Consider the following 12,071-nt stretch of genomic DNA (forward strand, 5'->3'; position numbering starts at 1 on the left):
GTCTTTTTAGTTTTTTTTTGGACACTTAATAGTTTTTTTATTGACAATAAATATATATAAGTGTAGAAGATTCTCTTCGTCTACACCATAGAATTCACCTTTAATTTTTTATGCATGTATATTTGTGTTGTTATTTTCTTTTGAGATCGGTTGATTGGCCAGTTTAAATTGATTTTTGAAAAAGTACTTCGATTTTTTATTTTTATTTTAAAATACTTTTTTAATAAAAAAATATTTTATATTTAGATAAATTTAAAAAAATTAAATATAAAAAATATTTTAATTTTATTTGGATAAAATAAATAAAAAATTAAATTACATAAAAAGACAAGATTAAAACATAAAATATAGAAATGACTTGTGATATTTTTGGACTTAATTATTATATTTTTCTATTTTTTTTCTATTATAGTGTGTATGAAGTTTATTTTTGGCAATAATTTCCTCCTCACATATAGTAAGAAAAATTTCGACAGTATGATATCATTCAATTTAGTTTATCCAGTAATTTGTATTTTAGTAAAAAAATTTTCATAAGCTTTTCTAGAAATTAGTTTTGGAGACATACTATTTTGTGTAATCATAAAATAAGACAATATTAAAATTATATGTAATATTTACTAGTATTTTTAACAATACAAAACAAAAAATAAAAATTAACTATAATCAATAAAATTAGTGTCATAGAAATTAAATTTATTAAAATCTTGATTATATGTCTAATCAAACAAAGAAATTCAAAAAATTTAAAATTATAAAAGCAACGTAGTCTTGTAAAAATAGAATACAAAAATATTAGAAAATAAATTTATAATTGATCACATTAAAATTATCTTAGATTAATCAACACTCTTGAAGCTTCACGTTAATTTCTATAGGTCAAATTTAAATTAGCTTAACATTATGTATAATCTTATATGATTAATTGAAAGTGTCACTAGAATTAATAATAAATTACAATAAGATATGGTGACTTGAGGAATCCTTCCAACATAGTGATAAGAATTAGGTAGGGGTTTTGAATTTAGAGGAAAAATTAAAATTTGAAAAAAAAATTAAGATTTAAAGAGAAATTTAAGGATTATTTGGTGAAAAAATTAGAACTAAGAGTATAAATTCTAATTACTAATTATAGTTCTAAAAATCGAATCGGACCAATTAGTTCAATTGGATTAATTAAAAGCCAGTCATATGTTAATTCAGTTGACTCTTAAAATTATCTAGCAAAAAATTGGTTAAAAAACTGATCAAACTGATAGTTAACTGGTAAATTGTCTAAACCGACCGAATTTTTTTAGAATTTTCGGTTTTGGGTAATACCCTCAAAAATGGCGCCATTTTAATTTTTATTAAAAAAAAAAAAGAGAAAGAGAAGTCCAAATGCCCAATTACCCGTATCCTAATCCCACCCCTCTCTCTCTCTCTCTCTGAACTTTGAAGAACCCTAGCTCCTAAACTTCCTTGGAAGTTCGAATGCAGCCCACAGCCATGTCCCTCTTCAAAGTTATTGTCGAACTCTTCTTCTCCAAGGACAGACCGTGGGTGCCGCATCGCGTGTGAAAGTTCTATTCGGTAGTTCGACTCTCTTCGATTCGTTCTTCCTGTTGTCGTCATTGTAGGAAGGTCTCTTCTCCTCTCATCCGAGCTCTATCTCTCTGTCTTCGCCAGTAGTTCCCATTCCTCTATCTCACTTCCCTTCTTCCTCTGTGTTGGTAACCACTGTTGCTTGAAATTATTTTTGCTTATTTTGTAATTTGTACTTTTCTTAATAATACTGAGTTGCTGATTTTTATAATTTGTTAATACTTTTATTAATAATATTGAGTTTTTATTATTTGTGGCGATTTTCATCGTTCTCCTTCTCATTCAAATCTTCTATCTTTAATTTATTTTTGTTTATTTAATTCTGAGATGTTGAGTTAGATTTAAATATGAGTTGTTGGATTTAATTTTAAGTTACTGAATTAATAATAATGATTTTATTGATGTTTGCTTATTTTAGATTGCTGATTTTTTTTTAAATGATGTTGTTACTGATTATGAAAAATGAATGATGTTAAAGTGAATGAGATGCCTTACAACCTAAACTGAAAACAAAATCTTATATAGGGAAATTTGTGATTGTAATGAGCAATACCACAGTAGAGCTAGATTTTCTATATCATGGCCTCCTGGTTTCAAACCTTTAAGTCAAGTCAACCAGCTGAAGTGAGCAATATATGGACACCAGCAAATCTCCTCATACTTGTTCTAGATCTGTTGTCTCTTTAATGAAAAATGAAAAATATAGCATAAAAATTTGTAATACAAAGGTTTTATCCAGTTTACACCCTTTTGAGAAAAGTAAAGAATAAAAACGTGTACTGAAAGAGTATGAAAGCAGTTTGTTATTTCCCCTCCATTAGAAACGTGTACTCTTGGAATTCCATGAATCCTCCAAAATTTAATGGTCACTTTCCAGCTAAGTATGTTATCTGATGGTTAAAATTTTTTATTTTGACTGTATGATGAACATTATGTTTATCATTTATATGCGATTTAATCTACTTTAGTTATAAATTTTAAAATTTAAAGTTATTTATGAATTTTTATCCATATAATTTATTAAGTAAAATTATAAAATTTTAAATTTTATTAAATTAAAAATTATTAAATTTAAATATTTAAAATTATATATTAAATTTTTAATAATTTTATTTAATATTTAATTAAATCGGTTGAATTTTAGTTAAATTCCAATTAAATTATTGAACTAATGAATCAGTCACCTTATTGATTTATTAACTGCTCCAATTCTCGCAATTTTATTACTAATTATGATAGAGGATATTTTTAATAAAAAATTATTTAAAAATTATTTTTACTTCTATTTTTTTTAACAATGTGTTGTTGGCTTTAAAAAAATAAATTATTTACTTTTTCAATAAAAATATATTTTTTTAAAAATGATATCCAAATATATTTAAAAATTTTTTTTAAAAAAGCATTGTTTTAATATTAAAAAAAAACCAATCCAAACTAACGCTATGTCTATCATTGTTATTATTGAAAACTTTTTATATTTTTGCAAGATTTTAAAAACCAAATCCATCATCCAATAAAAAAAATTAAATATTCAAATATTTAAATATTTAATTGAAATTTAATCAAAATTAAATAAAATTTAGTAAAATAATATTTATATATAAAATATATACTTTCAAAAAATTATGTATTATTATTTTAAATTAGTATTAGTCGCTAAAATAGCGAACTTGTTCAATTTATTTGTTGGTTTTTGACCGATTTGTTCAAAATTAATTTTTGTCTTGAATCGAACCAATTTAGTATCTCTAATTAAATTGGTTGTTTTCGTCTGATTTTCAAAACCACGACATTTTCTCTTGTCGTTTACCAGAACATCTATATTTTATGTATGATTAAGTAACTTGTCTTTTTTGTTAGAAAATATAATATCAAAATTCATTATATTGGTGTTTTTGAAAGTGTATCAAAAATTTTTTTAATTGGTTAAATTAACAAAAAAAAATCTGGAAAAAAAGCAAATAAATTTAAAAGTAAAATGATTGAGAATGAGTAAATAAAATGACATTAAATTTAAAGAAAACAAGAAATTGTCTTTAATAAGATCGCAGGACTTTAAAATTAAATACAAAATGCAAAATCTTAAAAGAAAATAAACTTGCTTGAAAAATAGATTTACAAGAAAAATAAAGATTACAAGAAATTTAAATGAAAAAGTAAAGATATGGAAGAAATTCTACAGAAAAAAAGTTTTTAGCAGACTTAAAAATTCGCTGAAGATATGAATGTGCGAGAGTATTTTCTGATACGAGATTTCAACCCTTATTTCTTCAAATATTCACCAATTTATAAGAGTCTTCGACCAATCAAATTCAAATATAACTCCCACGTGTATTAATCTTTAAGTAACTCTTCTCGCCCCTTATACAGTATAAGTAACTGTCAACAATTATCTTTACTTATTACTCTTTCTCGATAAGACTTATCTATCAATCTTATCTTTCTGGATGAATTCCTTTTCGATGAATATTGCGTTATTTGAAACAATATCCATCGATCCTCGACTTCGATGTCTTGAAATTATATTTTTTCGACTAACAAATTTTTCCTTAGGATTAATGCGTCTTTTTCGATATCATTTTAAAAATGAAATGCTTAATTCTATTTAACTTGTCTTTATAAGACCATGATTAAACAATTTTATTTGCACGAAACTCCTTAACCGCCCACTTATCTATATCCATTATGCAGTGACGGATCCAGAAAATTTTGATAATGGGGGCAAAATAATAATAATAATAATAATAATAATAATAATAATAATAATAATTTTTATAATAAAAATATTATGTGTATATAAAATTTAATTATTAAATTATTCATTAATTATTATGTATTTATATATAAATATGTGTATTGTTTAATTTATTTTTAATATATATTTTTATTTTAATATATATATACAAGTGGTTATTTTTTATGTACATATAACATGATTAATTTTTAAAATATCTAATTTACAAATTAAAACATTATAATAGTTATTTTAATAATAACATATAATTTAAAATTTTATTATTTAGATTTTATATTTTAAAAAAATATTAAGTAATATTTTTTTTAATAATATAATTGAAATATTTGTCTTTTTATATAGGATAATGTTACATATATTTTTTTTTTTAATTAAGTCCATCCAAGTTAGTCTAAGATAATAAAAATCAGTTATGACTAATATTATTTCAAGTCTTATTATTTAATTTGGTTAGACATAGTTCATAAAAAGACTTGAATGCGTAGTATTACTCTTACATATGTATAAGTAAATACTTATTGAGAAATTCACTTCTCATATAATTAGAAGCCAATTTTTATTGATATTCATAATTGAGAAAGTTCTTTCAATTAATGCAGTTGTTATGAAAAAAAAATGAAAACTAATATAAAAAAAGATAAATAATACTCTTTTGAGTCGATTTATAAGAAACAATATAAATTTTATTTAAATTAAAAATTGATAATTTAATAACATCTAATATGAAATTCTTAAATTGATTATGAAGTATCAAAAATTGAATAAAAAATTATTGTGGGGTCAAATTCAATAATTTAGTTGGGGCAAATAAATATTATTATCATATACTACTAAAAAAATTTTCAAATTGTAGTGGGGACGGTTGCCCCCACAATGATATACATGCATCCGTCCCTGCCACTATGGCACGTTCTCCATTAATTACCCCTCTCTCTCTCTCTCTCTCTCTCTCTCTCTCTCTCTCTCTCTCTCTCTCTCTCTCTCTCTCTCTTCCAACTTCGCCTTCTCAAAGAAGTTTTCCCTTTTTCAAATTTAAAACAGCAGAATATAAAATGCCAAAAACTCTACTTACCTCTTTTACTTTAACTTAGCAATATTCTCACTGCTTATCAGCGTTAACTTTCCACCCTCAATTTCTTCCATTCTTCTCTTCTCTACTCAATAATCGTTTCACCTTCAAACCCATCTCATTTCTTTGACTCTTCTCTTTCTCCAGTCAAATGGCATCATCTAGCGCTCCAGAAGCTTCACTAACCAAGGACAAAGGCAAGAATGTCATGACTGAAACTTTCGTTCAACCCGACTTGGGCATTGTATTTCGACCTGGGGATATCATAATTGAGGTCCAAGTAACACCTTGAAGGATAAAAAGATTCTCTTTTCTTTCACTATTGAAGAAGACACCTTGTGTTTAATCGGCCCTATACATTGCTCAGAACAAGCCAAAAAAATTGCTCGTTTCTTTCCTAGCGTTGAAGGAGAGGATTTACTCATCAAACAAGACCTTCTCATAACACCTTTCATTGACAACAAAAAATCCTTTGGGAATAATCCCAAAATTTCTTTCAAAAATGCCAACTTTCTTTCTTGGTATCAAAGGATTGAATCTGTTAGAAGTGATACTTGGAAACTTCAGGGTATTCACGATCTTTTGCGACTCTTCCATTTTATACCTACCACACACCATTGGATGATTGTGTCGCCCTCTGTTTTTGGAACAGAACTGATGCGTGAGTATCTTTTCTATCTTTTCCTAGTGAATTTGCATTCAAATTGTTGAGTTTAATTAATATTTAAATATCTTTTAGCCACTATGGATGCTATTTTGAGTCGTGCACAATTCTGTTTATTTCAAGTAGCATTCGGATGGATTTGATGGAGTTTCTGTAGAAAAAAGAGAGAAAGTGAATAATGCTATCAACTCTAACCTCTCTGCATCCAACAAGAATAACTTGAGCTACAGAGGTCCAATTGAAGTGATTCTAGTGGCATTGAAAAGCTAACTTTTAAAACTTTCCAACGATATATAATAGTGTATACTTCTCTCTCATTTGGTACGGTCAAGGTGGCGCCTAACTTGGAATTTCTCAAGTTAGGCGCTAGAACCACAAATTCTCCAAAAGCTTGCTGCCAAGGCAGCGCCTAACTTGGGATCCTAAGTTAGGGTCAGGAAGATAAGAGCATATGAAGTTAGGTGCCAAGACTAATGATAAGCAATGATCCCCACGGTTCCTTAAGGCATGCACGAAGAGGCTATTAAATTTTGATTAAACATTTATTTTAATTATAAATAGGAAAATATATTATTTAGTTTTAGAAAATACATTTTTACATTAATTAAGATTAGATATAAAAGGGAAAAGAATAAGCTCTTCGGGCTCATCTCTTCTCATACCTCATACTGCACTTTACAGTTTTACAGAACTCTAGTTTTCTCTCTGAACCATGAGCAACTAAACCTCCACTGTTAAGGTTAGGAGCTATGTTTATTCTATGGATTAATACTATTACTGTTCTATTTTAAGTCATGTATTGATTTCAATTTCAAGAATTACTTTCGTTCTTTATCTTATGATTCTGGGTGGAATGGAAGTATGACCCTTATTCTAATTGAGTTCTTGTAAAATTTGGAAAAACTCTTTGCTTGAACAACAACTTGAAAACAGTTTCTCCTAAATTTCTATATCTGGACTTAATAGAATACGTGACATATAATCCTCTTATATTTGGATAATTAGGATTTATGTGGCATATAAACTAGAATTGAACTTAACCCTCTAATTAGAATCAAGTGACCAAGGAATTGGCGGTTGATGAAGGTTAGAGGAGACTAAAAAGGTCTAAGAAATTAGGGTTTAGTCACATATAGTTTTCCATGAATTGAATCCTGCATGATTAAAATAGTTGGTAAGAAAAGTTAATCCGAAAAGTAAATATCTCTGCAACCTTAACTGTTTTCTCCCATATTATTCACACCAATTTACTGCTTCTTCCTGATATTCTATCTGAATTTACTGTTAATGCTTTGAACTCTCAAAACACCATTTTTTGTTTGTCTAACTAAGTGAATCATGCAATCATTGTTGCTTAGTCCATCAATCCTCGTGGGATCGACCCTCATTCACTTGAGGTACTACTTGCTACGACCTGGTACACTTGCTGGTTAGTTTGTGGGTTTTAAATTCCGCACCAAAAATCAATAACAACTTTCACCTTCTATGTGGTATGGTTGGATCTACCCTTTTCGATATGCTGCCATCACTGGACTGCTGATGAGCAACCCGGTTGCCACATTCAAGATGAAACCAAATCGGAAATAAAAAATATCGAAAAAGCTCTTATGGGGAGTTTATTAAGCTTAATATATGGAAAAGAAGGCACTCCTGTTACTGATGATGAATGCGCAACATTTCTATATTATTGGTTGAATGTTATCGTATTTTGTTCGAGTGTATCAATGCAGAAGTTATTCATTCCTTTAGCTGCTTTGATTCATAACGAACACAAATTCAACAAGGCCAAACTAATCCTTGGCAATCTATATAATGAACTAGGACAAATGGTTGAAAGTCTTCCAAATAGACTTCAATTAATGCAGGAGGTCCTCTTTGGTTTCTTCAACTTTGGCTCAATGCCATTTTCGAAAAACACATGAAGTAAGGAGGGATCACAACCTCCGATAAGCAAAACATCGAAGGATTTCAATTGGTTATACTTCAACCAAATTTTGAGAATGCACGTTCAATACTCAAACTCTTTTGGAAAGCATTTTCGAAATTCCATTCTTGCAAAACTTTTCGAAGCGAGGACCTAAGACTTGCTCCTTTTGCAGATCGAAGAAGTTGCCGTTCATGGTTTCAACGTCATCTATTTTCAAATGATGATATCGATTCTTCAAATAATATAATTTGGTCCAACTTCCTTGCTATTCAGGTCTTCCCCAAATGCATCCCTCTCAGTACAAAAAAGAACAATTTAGAATAACCCTTCATGCCCCCCATTTTGTGGCTAGGCAAATGGGTTTTTCACAAGTAATTTCTGCTCCTTTTCCAAAAAAGCCCCAAACTCTTTGTAACATCACTCTCAAATCAAAATAAGAAATCCAAAGAAGTCTCAATGTGAGTGAAAAAAATCGAAGCCATTACTCTCCTCTCACTTTCCTTCATATTGATTTTGTCACCAAATCTTTCGTTAACTCGTGGGGTAACTATTATTCCCGATATGATCACATTTTGGATGATATTATAACAAGGGCAATAAAAACTCATCCAATTACTCTTGATGCACCTTCTTTAAAAGCTCCAAAGAGAAAAATGGAAACAACGAGACAACAAAAAAAGGTGTAAAAAACTTCTGCCTAGGTTACAGCATCGAGAAAGGTATTATTAATCTACACTTTCTTTCTTTCGAAAAATTTATTCTTAAGATTTTGTTTTAAACTATCTCCCTTTATTATAGAAACAATCTTCCAGTGAAGAGTCTTTCGATGAGAGCATTGGACCTTTGCCAAAGGAAACATCATCTCATTAAGTGATTCTTCTACTTCTAACAGCTCTGAATCGAGCAGCCCATTGAAGAACCCTGTTCACTCTCAACTCCCTGAATCCAAAGAAGCTCCTAAGGTATATTCATCACTAACATAATTTTGATCTTATTCAATTAGCCTTTAATTCTTATTCACTGGTCATTAATTTTATTATGAAAAGGCTAATGTACCACTTTAACAACCTCCAATCATTGTGGCAAAAACCGTTCATGACAAAGAAGAGGAATAACAATCGAGCTCGTCCTCTAATGATCATGCAATCTCTCACTACTTGACACTTAATCAAGAAGTCCAACAACCTGATCCACAACCAAACAAAGATACTCTTGCTGTTGAAAATACTGAACCGTCAATCATCGAAGAACACAACTTGACTGAGTCGGTTTCAGCACAATCACCATTGGTTGTACCTATAAACCATACTCCTTGTTCTCCTTCTATCGATGTCGATCACATCACCAGTTCCCCCTCAAAAGAAACAAGTCCTCATAAAAAGGAAACTGAAACAGAAAAATCCCCATCTCAACTTGTCTCAGGAATTCGAATCTCATCGGATTTGGTCACTCAACTTGGGCAATCTTCAACCACTGTATCTAGCCCTCCTAATGCTGAGTTGGCTGAACTCTTAGCTCTAATGTTCAAAATTACTCACAAGGTGGAGATGCCAACTTCAATTCCGACTATGGAGGAATTGTCAAAACAAAATCTTCCAGAAGATCTAACCCCGCCGACTTTCAAACAATTAACTTCCCTTCTTAGGCTCTTAACTCATACTATCGATGAGTGGGTTAAATAAGATGATTTGAACGACATCTTATATGACATTTTGAGTGCCTCCCTTGAATTCGAGGTTCCACTTCGATTTTCCAAGGTGGTGAAGAAATTCGAGAAGGTTTCTAATAACCTTTTCATTTCCCAAGACAAAATAAATGAAAGAAGGGAATGGCCAAAATTGAAGCAAAAGCTGTAGAGATCGAGGCTGCCCACTAATTGACATAAATAACATTCAAGGAGTTCGAGATTAATGTTGCCCATGTTGTCAGTACTCGAGCTCACTTAGCAAAGAGTAGAGAAGAACTCAAAAAATAGCTTGCTTTAGTTCAAGAAGAAGAAGCTACATTTGAAGAACCTTATGTTAAAGCACAAAAGAAGAAACAAGATCTATTTCGAAGCTTTTGTGAAATAAAAAACAAATAGGCTAAGATTAGAAGGAAATACGACATGATGCAAGTCGAAAAACACGATGAAATCATGGTTTACTCTTCCTATGACAAAGAAAGAGTCCGACTTCGCTTTGAGTTGGAAGAATTATTAGAGCCTTATTTTCCAAGGACTTAAAATATTCTTCTATATAGAAACTTCCTTTTTATTACTTGTACATCCCTTTTATATATTAAACATTACTTTCTCAGCATCGATATCGTTTTAGATATTTTCCATTTATTGACTTAACTTCATCACTCGAATCTATATTCTTAATGCGATAAGCATTTCCAGAGTACAAATCGATTATTTGAAAAGGGCCTTCCCAATTATGAGACCACTTGCCATAAAATCTCGATTTCCTTTCCATCAGTAATATGACTTTAAAAACTAATTCTCCTACTTGAAAACATTTCTCTTTCACATGTTGATTATAACTACGAGCAATGTTATTTTTCTTATGAATTATAGTTTCAAGTGCCACAATGCGTTCAGTATCTGAATCATTTAATTAATCAAACATTGAATTCCAATAATCCTCAATTGGAAATTCATCCTATCTCATTCTTATTGTGTTGAGATTAATTTCCAAAAGTAAAACTGCATCATGACCATAAACCAATTTGTAAGGATATGTGTTCGTCGATCCTTTAGGTAAATTTCGATAAGCCCATAACACTTAGCTTATAGTATCGTGCCAAGTTTGAGGCCTTTGGCCAATTTGCTTTTTAATCAAAATCTTATTTTCAACCTTTGCTCGACCATTTGCTTGTGGATAATTTAAAGTCACCATAGTTATTTTTCTTGATGTTGCAAAATTTTTAACACGTTGGCCAATAAACATAGTACTCTGATCGGTACTTAATGTTTGAGAAATTTCAAATCGATGAATTATATGTTCTTCTATAAAATCAATAATCTCATTTTGACCTACTTCCACAAAAGGAATTGCTTCGATCTATTTTGTAAAATAATCGATGGCTACAAAAATAAACTTCTATTTCTTCGATGAAGGAGGATGAATCATTCCAATCAGATCCAAAGATCATCCTCTAAATGGCCAAGGTTTTATAATCGAATGCAACTAAAAAGCAAAAATTTGTTGAATTACTCCATGTTTCTGACACTCTTGGCATGCCTTGGCGTAACCGATACTATCTTTAACCATAGATGGCCAATATACTCGATCACGTCGAAGTACCCATTTTATTTTTTCTCTAACTTGATGGGTGCCACATATGCCCTTGTGAACTTCACCAAGAGCAATACCATTTTCAGATTGACTTAGACACCTTAAAAGACTTCCTTCAATACCCTTTTTATATAACTCATCACCCATCAGCACAAAATTCAGTGCTTTTAGCTTAACTTTTTGATCGACTTGAGTACTAGAATTTTTTAAATATTTTGCAATTGGTTGTCTCCAATCGTCATCATCCCAATCATCTACAACTAAAACTTTCCTTTCTTCAAAGGCACCAAAATTTCTCGAACCTTTGCTAATTTTTCCAAAATTTCGGGAAGCACTCTATATTTCGACGCAATCTGAGCCAATTCATTAGCAATCTCATTTCAGATTCTTGGGATATGAACCAAAGATACTTTTCGAAAAGATACCAATGACTCCCATACTGTCAACAAATATTTTTTGTAATTTTTCATTATTACATTTAAATTCTTTCGACAATTGTTTTAAAACCAACTAAGAATCTCCAAGAATCTGAATATCTAATGCCCCTTTACCAATCAAAATCTCTAATCCCAATACTAACGCTTCATACTCAGCGATATTATTCGAACATCGATATTTTAATTCAAACAAGAATTCCGACGGGATACCTTTTGGGAAAATAATTGAAATCCCAACTCCAGCACTGTCTTTATGTTTTGAACTATCAAAATATAACTTCGAACAATCAGAATCTACTTCGATAACATTTGTCCCCTGGTCATTGGGATTATTCGGTCTATCAACTAGAAAAT

Source organism: Arachis stenosperma, chromosome 7 (assembly GCF_014773155.1).
Source record: "Arachis stenosperma cultivar V10309 chromosome 7, arast.V10309.gnm1.PFL2, whole genome shotgun sequence".
In the NCBI taxonomy this organism is placed as follows: Eukaryota; Viridiplantae; Streptophyta; class Magnoliopsida; order Fabales; family Fabaceae; genus Arachis; species Arachis stenosperma.